Genomic DNA, 10,058 nt, shown 5'->3' with positions numbered 1-10,058 from the left:
TGGAGGTGCTGGGAAAGTAGCATGCCTGGAGAGTGCATGGATCTGTGCCGGTTCCCCATGCCTTGCCCTAGGCATCTCTTCCATTTCGTTGCTTCAGAGTTATATTCTTCTATGATAAACTGGTAATCTTAAAAGTAAAACATATCTCTGAGTTCTTTGAGCTGCTGTAGCAAATTAAATTGAACCCAAGGAGGAGGTTGTGGGAACGTGTGATCTATAGCCTGTCGGTCAGAAGTGCAAGTGACAACCGGGGCTTGGGATTGGCATCTGAAGTTGGGGGGGGAACAGTCTGGTAGGACTGAACCCTCAACCTGTGGAATCTGATGCTGTCTCCAGGTAAACAGTGTCAGAATTTGGGTGAATTGAGTTGCATTGTAGGACAGCCAGCTCTTCCAGGGTCCTGGGTCCAGGAACCTCAAAGAGGAACAGAGAAGGAAGTGACATGAAATAGCTGTTCTTTAATAATTCTATTATAAGAATTAATAATATTATCTGAGGAAATGTGGAAATCACACAAGCCAGGGAAGGAGAGACAAATGGCCATAAGATGCTTGTACAATAAAAAGAAATGTCAAAATTTGTTTGTGTGCTATAGAATTTTGCTTGTGTGTGTGCATTTTAAAGTATTATAACTTAATATACAATTATAACCCAGTTTCAGCTATCAGTATCGTAAGAAAATAATTTCCCCATACAAAAAAATAAACACTTAAACATTTTAACGGCTACAAAATTATATTGAGGGTGTTTCGTTACTTACTTAACCATCTCAATCTTTGGGAAATTTAGTTGTTTTCCATAATATGCGATTATAAACGATGCTGGTATTAACATATATTCATACTAAAACATTCTGTATATTTTTTTATTTTCTTACGCTAGGCGTATAAGAGAGCATGAACTGAGAAAAATTTTAATTGCTCCTAATTTATATTTCCACCAGCACTACATAAAGTTTCTTACGTCAACAGAGTTACCATAAGGGATTAGTATTTCTTTAAACAATAATTTTGGAAAGGGAGACATGGAATGCAATCACAAAGGTAACCATTGCAGGACAGGAATTCTGAGTTTCCTTCCTATATAGATTTTAAGAACTCTGCCTAAAGCCAAAGAGAAGCCCGATCTTCTTTTCTTTATTTTTTAATTTTTCCCAAGGATTGGCACCTGGGCTAACAACTGTTGCCAATCTTTTTTTTTCTGCTTTTATCTCCCCAACCCCCCCCCCGTATAGTTGTATATCTTAGTTGCACGTCCTTCTAGTTGTGGGATGTGAGACACCGCCTCAACTTGGCCTGACGAGCAGTGCCATGTCCGCGCCCAGGATCCGAACCCTGGGCCGCCACAGCAGAGTGCACGAACTTAACCATTCGGCCACGGTGCCGGTCCCTGGATCTTCTTTTATTTTATATGAATTTTTTTTTCTTTTTTACCCCTTTTACAAAAGAAAGATCCAACATCAAGTGATGGAGCCATTGGCCTCCCCAAAGATGTTCACAGATCGCTGCATCCTTTGTCTCTCTTTTCTGGGAGGGGTACATGTGATCAGGCTGTGTTAAACAACTTGATCACGAATATCATGTTGAGCTAGCTGATTTAATTACTCCTTCCCTGAGACTTCAGTGCCACAGGGACTGCTGGATTTGGAAAAAATGACCCGAGACCCAAAGGGGATATTGGGTAGGTTCCAGAACTCTTTAAAAATGTCTACTGCAGCGGAATGAATAAGACAACAGAGAGAAACTTTATTAAGCTGGATTTCAGGGTTTCTCAGCCTACGCTTCCACTATAGGGATAAGGTCCCTAGCAGAGAAATTTTTCTGTTAATCCTAGATCACTTAGAAGAACTATTACTTACTTTTGGAGTGCCAGAACTGACATGTTGAACTAGGACATTGGAAGCGGGAAGAGTTAACAGTGGATGTCTGTGGAGTGTGCTGAGGAAAGCTTTGTCTTGCCATGTCTCCTTAATGGACACAAGAAGATTCATACGTATAAGGAAACTCCATTTTCCTGTGAATATGTCCTCGCCTCATTGAAATACAGGAATTTTCTACAATTCAAAGGATGGAATGTATCTTCACGAAAATTCTGAATGAGAATCAAAGCAAACAATGCTTTATTTTGATAAAAAACAACAATAATAACAAAAACACTGAAGCAGTTATGCAGGTGCCATATCCCTCTGGTGTGCTGGGTTCCCTGCCCTGGTCTGAAGAGGAGAGTCCTCGCTACGACCTCACACAGCATTCCCTTCTGTATGTCTATGACATCTTCCATGTGTTTGCTCCTGGAACACAAGGAGAGATCTCCAACTCAGTGACACCACGCCAGTTGATGCATGCGGGCCATCTGGCCACTGAGGGCTCTGACAGTCTTCACTGATGGTCATGACCTCATGATGCATGGCACAGAACAATCTTCTCCACTTTGCCAAGTTTTAATATCCTCCACGATTACAGTGTTTAGACAATGAGTTACATGCTTATACGTTACAGTAGCTGGGAGGGGTTTCCTTCCAACTTCTGGTATTGGAGGAAAAGAAAGGACAACTTTGTGAGTCAGTCAAGCCATAGGAGACACACAAAGGCTGTTCACATTGTAGGAAATAATCAGATCTATTTAAAAAAAAAAATCAGTCTGTTGAGTGTTGAAGTCATTCTCTCCAACGTTTTGTCACTTGCAGAAATTCTTGTATGAATTCATTATAGGAGAAACCGAGTTTCTTCTGACTTTCTTATTATAATTAGAAACAGTGAGATGAAGGTGCTTAATAGGATTACTCCAGGGCAAGAGGGGTCCCTCTCTGAAGGGTCCTGTAGATGTGGATTTCCTACATACAATAAGTAGAATGATGGGATTTCATCTTTAGTTTAAGAAGAGGTCTTTTCATTAAACATTGTTCTTGGAAACAAGAGGGCGAGATGTTCGCAGTAGCAGGGATAATGAAACTATTTTGAAATAAGCAGAACTTCAAACTGAGGAAACCTAGGGGATTTTTCCAGTGGCAATGAGGAAAGCGGGAACTGGAGAGACTATGCCACCAGCTTGGGGTAACAGGAACCTCACAGCTCCAACGGTGATCTGTCAGCATGAAGGAGGGTTAAGTGGTCTAATCATCAGAATATGAAGAAAAGGACAAAAAGAAGACACCACAAGTCAACTCAGACCTAGGAAGAGACCCAGAGGCTTCACTTTGGGATCCTCCACGGTTAATAAACCTGTGTTCTTTCATAATTGTGAAAGGAGGCTCGCCTCCCCCAACAGTCACATTCAATTTCCATTATTAAGTTGACAAAATTAAGAATTTTTTTCTTTCTCCTCCAAAGCATACTGACAAATAAATACTAGATTTGCTGAGGCAGGATTCCTGTTTTGAGATCCACAGAAAAAAGAGCCTGAGTGAATTGTAGCTCTGTGAAAATAATCTTTGAAAATGTCCAGTTAAGCTTATTTTAAGTACTGAGGCAATCAGATCGTAACCTACGGACTCAGAGGTCAGTGTGAGCTGGTCATTGACTTGAAATACATTTACAAAGAACAGTTACGCTTGTCCTGAAAACAGTGTTTGTGCTTTCACTTTTTTAGAATCTGAATTTGGAGAAAAACCTGATTGACCAAAATTATAACTTTAAGAACTTCATGAATAGAGAAATTTCTTTCTTTTCACCTTCCTTTCTTCTATTTCATTTTCATTGTGAAATATACAAACACAAAAATGGATACATATTAGACAAGGAGAACTGATCGGTGGTTGCCAGGGGAAAGGGGGGTAGGGGGAGGGCACAAAGGGTGAAGTGGTGTACCCACAACATGACTAACGATAATGTACAACTGAAATCTCACAAGGTTGTAAACTATCATAATCTTAACAAAAAAAATGGATACATATAGATGGTTATTAAATAAACAACTGTGTGACATCAACCCAGGTCAAGAAATAGAGTACTACTACCACCAGTAGGTCTCCTGCATGCCCCCTACTGTTGCTAGACTCCTCTTGCCCCCAGGGTATCGAATATCCAAATTAGTATAATAACCCTCCCTTGCCTTTCTTTATACTCTTATCATGTCTATTTCTATGCCAAAATCATAGTCTGATTTTTGCCTGTTTTTTTTCCCTTGTGTAATTAGGGTAACATATATATACTGTTGCATCTGATTTCTTTCATTCAATATTAAGTATTTAAGATTCATACTCAGTGTTGCAAGTTAATCCTATTAATACACCATTTTGTTTATTCCTTCGATTGTTGATGGAGGTCTGGATTGTGTTCACTTTTGGCAGTTACAAATGATGCTTCTGAGACGATTCTTCTGTGTGTATATATATATATACACACATATATATATCTGGTTACCATTCGCATGGATTTACTTATGGTATTAAGCAGGGATCATAGGGTAACCATATCTTCAGCTTTACTGGGGATATTGTCATTTTTTTCTTCAAAGTCAACAAACCAATTGATAGTCCCACACTGTAATGCCCATATCTTCACATTCTTGCTGACACTTAATACTGTCCAAATTTTAATTTGAGGCTTCTGGTGGGTGTGTGGTGATGACTGTGGTGTAAATTTACTCAGCCTTTTCTTTTCTGTAATTCTGTCCCTGGTCAAGATTTGTGTGTGGGGGACAGGGTAGGAGGGAACCCGGGATTCCTACATCATCCTACGTGAAAATGTTTGTGGGGCACTGATATCATTTATTTCTTTTACTTTACTTGGTATTTCAAGTGCACTGTCCAGTAGTGTGGCCAGGACACAGAGTCATTTCTCAAGGACCCCACGGAGTCTAAATATTAGACTCTAAATATTAGGTCTTCTTGTTTCCTTTGAAATAGCTTCTTTTGTCCATCTGATCAAACAACCTCGAGTACTCTTTTTAAAAACAATAATTAAGATATAATTGACATATTATATTAGTTTCAGGTGTACAACATAGCGATTCAATATCTGTGTATATTGTGAAATGGTCACCACAATAAGTCTAGTTAACATCCATCACTATGCATAATTACATATTTTTTTCTTCTGATGAGAAATTTTAGGATCTATTCAGCCACTTTCAAATACACAATATAGCGTTAACTATAGTTAATATAAATATAAATAGAGTCAACAAGTGCGTTACATCCCCAAGACATTTATTTATAGCTGGAAGTTTGTTATTCAACCCTCTTCATCCCTTTCACCCCCCATCCCGACCCCCCACCTCAATTACTCTTGAGGGAGCATAAAATCCTCATACTGACTAATCGTGGGTACTTCCAAATTATTTGTCGGCTTCCACCCAGATCTTGCATTGAAAATCTCAAAGAGAGAGTTTAGATTTTCTTTCCTTCTCACTGCCTGACCTGACCGAAATGTCATGCATCGCTACTGGCCTATTGCTACATCCAGGAGAGTCACTTGAGGAATAGACAAAACTGGAGGAAAAAACACATGGATAATTTATCACTACATTGTCATCACAAGCATGGAATTCACCAATGATGCCTAGGAAGAAATTGGGATCATTTATGGAATAGTGTAAAGAGAACGTAGGAGATGTCTCAGCTGAAGAGAAAGAAGCTACAAAAAATAATTATGAAAAAGATGGAGCAATAAAATGCATCAGGAGATTCAGGAGCATAAACAGAGTTAAGGGAATAAAATGACCCATATTTTCTTAGTTACTCATTATGGAGAGCAGGATCAATTCCTAAAAGGTCAAGTAATTCTGATTCTGATGTATTTGATGATAATATTTATTACTAATGGTAATTTGTATTTTCAACTATCATCATGTAATGCTGATAATTTGCATATATAATTTATATTTCTATAGTTATTGCTACTCTCCTCTTAGACTAGTGACCATTATTTTGAGCGACAAAAACACAGTGCCTTGAGATTATCTGTCTGTTCATTACATGTGTTAAGTTATTGAATTTTTGTCTTGCATCAATTTTTATTTCAATAATTCCTTGTCATTTAGATGATTCGGATGTTTACACATAATTATCAAGTCAAATCTCAGTATTTATTTAGCATTTCTCTCTTCAGTTATGGTTGGAAAATCTGTCCCTAACTTAATATTACAAAAACATATGCAGGTGTATCTCCAGATCGCTTTTACATTTAATTATTCATTCCATTTTGACTATTATAGCTTAGCCTAGAGAATTAAGTAAATGTGTATTACTTCACTCCTACACACTGTTTAAACGCAGCTAACAGACACTGAATAAACCAGCCCATCCCCGGCGGGATCAACAGTTGCTTGCCCCACATGCTGTCCCCAGGCTGCAGCCGCCTGAGGGGACTCGCCCGGGGCCCCGCCCTCAGAGCTCACACCCGCCACGCGCTCTCTCCCCAGGGCCGCCCCGCCGACCCTCCCGCGCGGCTCTGCGCGCACAGGCCGGACGCTCGGAGCCGGCGCCGGGCCGCCCTGCTCGGCCTCCTGGGCGCAGCGGCGCCTCTGGACCGAGCACGCGCACCAGCGGCCTCCGCGCAGACTCCGTGCCCGCGCACGCGCCCTCGCGTCGCGCTCCTGGCGGAGAGACCTGCGCTCGGGCCGGGCTCCGGGCGGTTCTCGCGGTGCCGTTCCAACGGGACTTCCGCGCTTCGGCGGCCTTTCGGACGAGCCGCGGCGCCCGGAGATGTTCAGGTTGGAGCGACACTTCCCAGAGGGTAGCGGTCACTCCAGATCTTCGGCTTCCATTCCGTGTTCGCGCGGTTCTCCCTCTTTGCAAGGTGAGTGGAGCTCATTTGTGGATGTGTTAGCACAGGATGCGGGAATCCTGTGAAGCGAGTCAGTTCGAGCCCGACGTGAACCAGAAGGGCTGGCGGCGGAAGCGCTCACAGCGTGGAGGCCCTTAGTAGGGACGCCAGTCCTCGCGGGACTCTCGGGCCTGAAAGGCAGAGGACGGTGTGTCTGTGGGGACAGACGGGCAGCGTGTGGCGGGGTGTGTGTGTGAGAGACGCGAATGAGCGGTGGGATGCGCCTCCGTGCCGTGGGTGTGGCTGCGAGGCTGTGACAGGTGCGTGGCTGTGCTGGGGTGACGGGGATTTGGTTGCATGTCCTTCACCTGTGCGGGTGTGATGGCTGTGGGTCTGCGGCTTCACTGTCTGGTGGCTCTGGGCTCCCTGGCGCTTCTTCCTCTTCTCTCCTCACAGCTGCTTGGCTGCAAGAGGGAAGTAGGACATTGAGCCCTAAAGGAAGATTTCCAGCCAGGGGGCACCGAGGTTAGTTTGGGATAGCCTGGGGAGTTCTCTACTTGGGAGCTCTGAGGGGCAGCTACTGTCTCAGAGCCTGGGGGTTCCCAGAGCTCGGACCCCAGGAACGTGCTGTAAACCTATTCCCGTGGTCCAGGCTCTGTCCTCTTTTCCATCTGTTTATGTGTATGAGCAGGGCGGGTGTGGACCTGGAGAGTGTCGTGTAAGGAAGTCATTCTGTGCCCCAAGAAAAGCCTGGTGCCTCCTGACTTCCTCCTCAGTCCTGCCATCCCCAAAAGAAGAACCATGAAAAGGGAAAATAATTGTTTTACACAAAAAAGTCAACATTGAGGATAGTTTTTTTTTCCATAAAATCATTGATTTTAAATTATTGATATAAGAAAAACTTAACAAAACTTTGCAATAATATCTGATTTTAGTTGTCTTCCCAAAAACATTTCCAAATACTGATTGAAATAGAAGAAACTAAGGAATCATTGTATTTCCCCACGTCTTTCTTTGCTGCTTCAGGGCACTGAGAGTCTTACTGATGTTCTCACTTATGAGATGCTTGATCACATCAGGTTCTTTGGGCAGGTTGTGATTCACAAATGTCTCTTTGATTCTGCTGCATTTCGGTGGGAGGGAAATTTCCTCCTCCTCTTTTCTAGAAACTCTTGATTTATGAATTAAAAATGCATTCTCAAGCAAAAGTCCTGACTTTTTTCCCTTTGTTTTGTGAGCATTATCAGAGCAGGGCTGATAAGCACAATTTTAATCTAAGAATAATTGTTTCTTTTATAATACCCAATTAGAGGGCATGCAATGTTCTTCAGTAAAAATATCTAACTTATTTATATAGGATTACAACATGTTATTAAGTTTTTATGTAGATTATATTTCTCCAAGATATTCATGCTTAGTAAGTGATCTTCACACTCTTAGTTTTACTGATGAACAACCCAAGGCATTAAAATGTCATGAACTCTAAGAGCAGTTACCTTTAGAAAATCTGAGAACAGAACCTATGTCTTAAGTTTCAACTGGATCCCCAGTTATGAGTGCGTATTTTACACTTGGACCAGTATCATCCTGATTAATAATGCTGTACCTGCCATCATATAGCAGAACCAAGTTAATTAACCTGTTCCGTTAGATTTTTGTGTTTCTAGTTTTGGCTGTCATAAACTAAGTATTGAACATACTTGTACGTGCATTTCTTTATCTCAGTATTTTCTTAAGAAATGTCTAGAACTAGAATTTGGAGTAGAATAATCAGATTTTTAGTAAGTGCTTATGATATGCCAGACCATGCCATCTTAGTATTCGGGGTGATAAAAAGACTCAAATGACATAGTTGACACTTTTACGTTCCTTCTGGTAAGTAAAGTAAACCCTGAATAGGAATAGATGCATCGAAGGCCACTAGGGAGATTCAGATAATGTGACTTGGTGTTTTATACGGCAGTGATGTCATTCTGACTGCAGTCACCACTGTCGGGTTGTGATTAAACTCTGATGACCTATGAGAGCACCGTGATGGTAAGGAATTTATGTTGCAAATTTTTACATTACTTTTTAAGTTGAGATAGATTCATGATCATAAAATTCACTGGTTTTTTTTGTTTTTTTGGTGAGGAAGATTGGCCCTGAGCTAACACCTGTTGCCAGTCTTCCTCTTTTTGCTTGAGGAAGAGTGGCCCTGAGCAAACATCTGTGCACATCTTCCTCTATTGTGTATGTGGGGTGCCACCACAGCATGACTTGTTGAGTGGTGTAGGTCCATGCCTGGGATCCAAATGTGTGAACCTGGGCCAACAAAGCAAAGTGTGCTGAACTTGACCACTACGCTACTGGGCCAGCCCCAAAAATCACCTTGTAAAAATGTACTCAAAAGAAAACGTTTTACTATATTCACAAGGTTGTAAAAATCAGTACCACTATCTAATTCCAAAACATTTTATCACCTTAGTAAGAAACCCTGGCCTTGTTAGCTGTCACTTCCTATCCCTCATCCTCCCATACTCTGGAGACCGCTAACACGTCGTCTGTCTCCATGGATTTGCTGAGTCTTGAAATTCAGTCTACATGGAATCATGCAGTATGTGTCCTTTTATGTCTAGCTCCTTTCACCTAGCAAGAGTTTTTCAAAGTTCGTCCATGTGGTAGATAAGCACATTATTCTTTTACTTTACTTTGGAAAGTATACATGGCATTACATTTGCCATTTTAACCACTTTTCAGTGTACAGTTCTGTGACAGTAAGTGCATTCACATTGTTGTGTGACCATCAGCACCGTCCACTTCCAGGAATTTTTCATCTTCGACTGAAACTCTGTCCCATTAAACACTAACTCCCCATTCCCCTCTCCGCCCAGTCCTGGCAGCCACCATTCTCCTTTCTGTCTCTATGAATTTGACTTCTCTAGGACCCTCATAGTAGAGCAATCGTGCAAAATTTATGCTTTCATGACTAGCTCATTTTACTTAGCACAGTGTCCTCAAGGTCATCCACGAGGAGTCGGTATCAAAATAGCCTTCAGTTTTATGTCCGTGTAATATTCCCTTATATCCATAAACGACATTTTCCTCATCCATCTGTTGATGGACATTTGGGTTGCTCCCACTTTTTGGCTGTTAGAAATGTGAACATTTGTGTACCAGTTTTTGTGTGAATGCATATTTCCATTCTCTTGGGTATATAGCTAAGGGCAGAAGTGCTGGGTCACACGGTAACTCCTACATTACATTTTTTATTCTGATGATGGTGGTTGCTGAGTGAGACTGATGGGATAAGATAATTGAGCAGCTTTCTGGAGGACGTGACTCACAGGGTGGGAAAGGGTTCCGTACAGA

Source organism: Equus caballus, chromosome 29, assembly GCF_041296265.1.
Source record: "Equus caballus isolate H_3958 breed thoroughbred chromosome 29, TB-T2T, whole genome shotgun sequence".
Classification (NCBI taxonomy): Eukaryota; Metazoa; Chordata; class Mammalia; order Perissodactyla; family Equidae; genus Equus; species Equus caballus.
The sequence above is the reverse complement of the archived record's forward strand: the minus strand, read 5'-3'. Positions refer to the sequence as shown.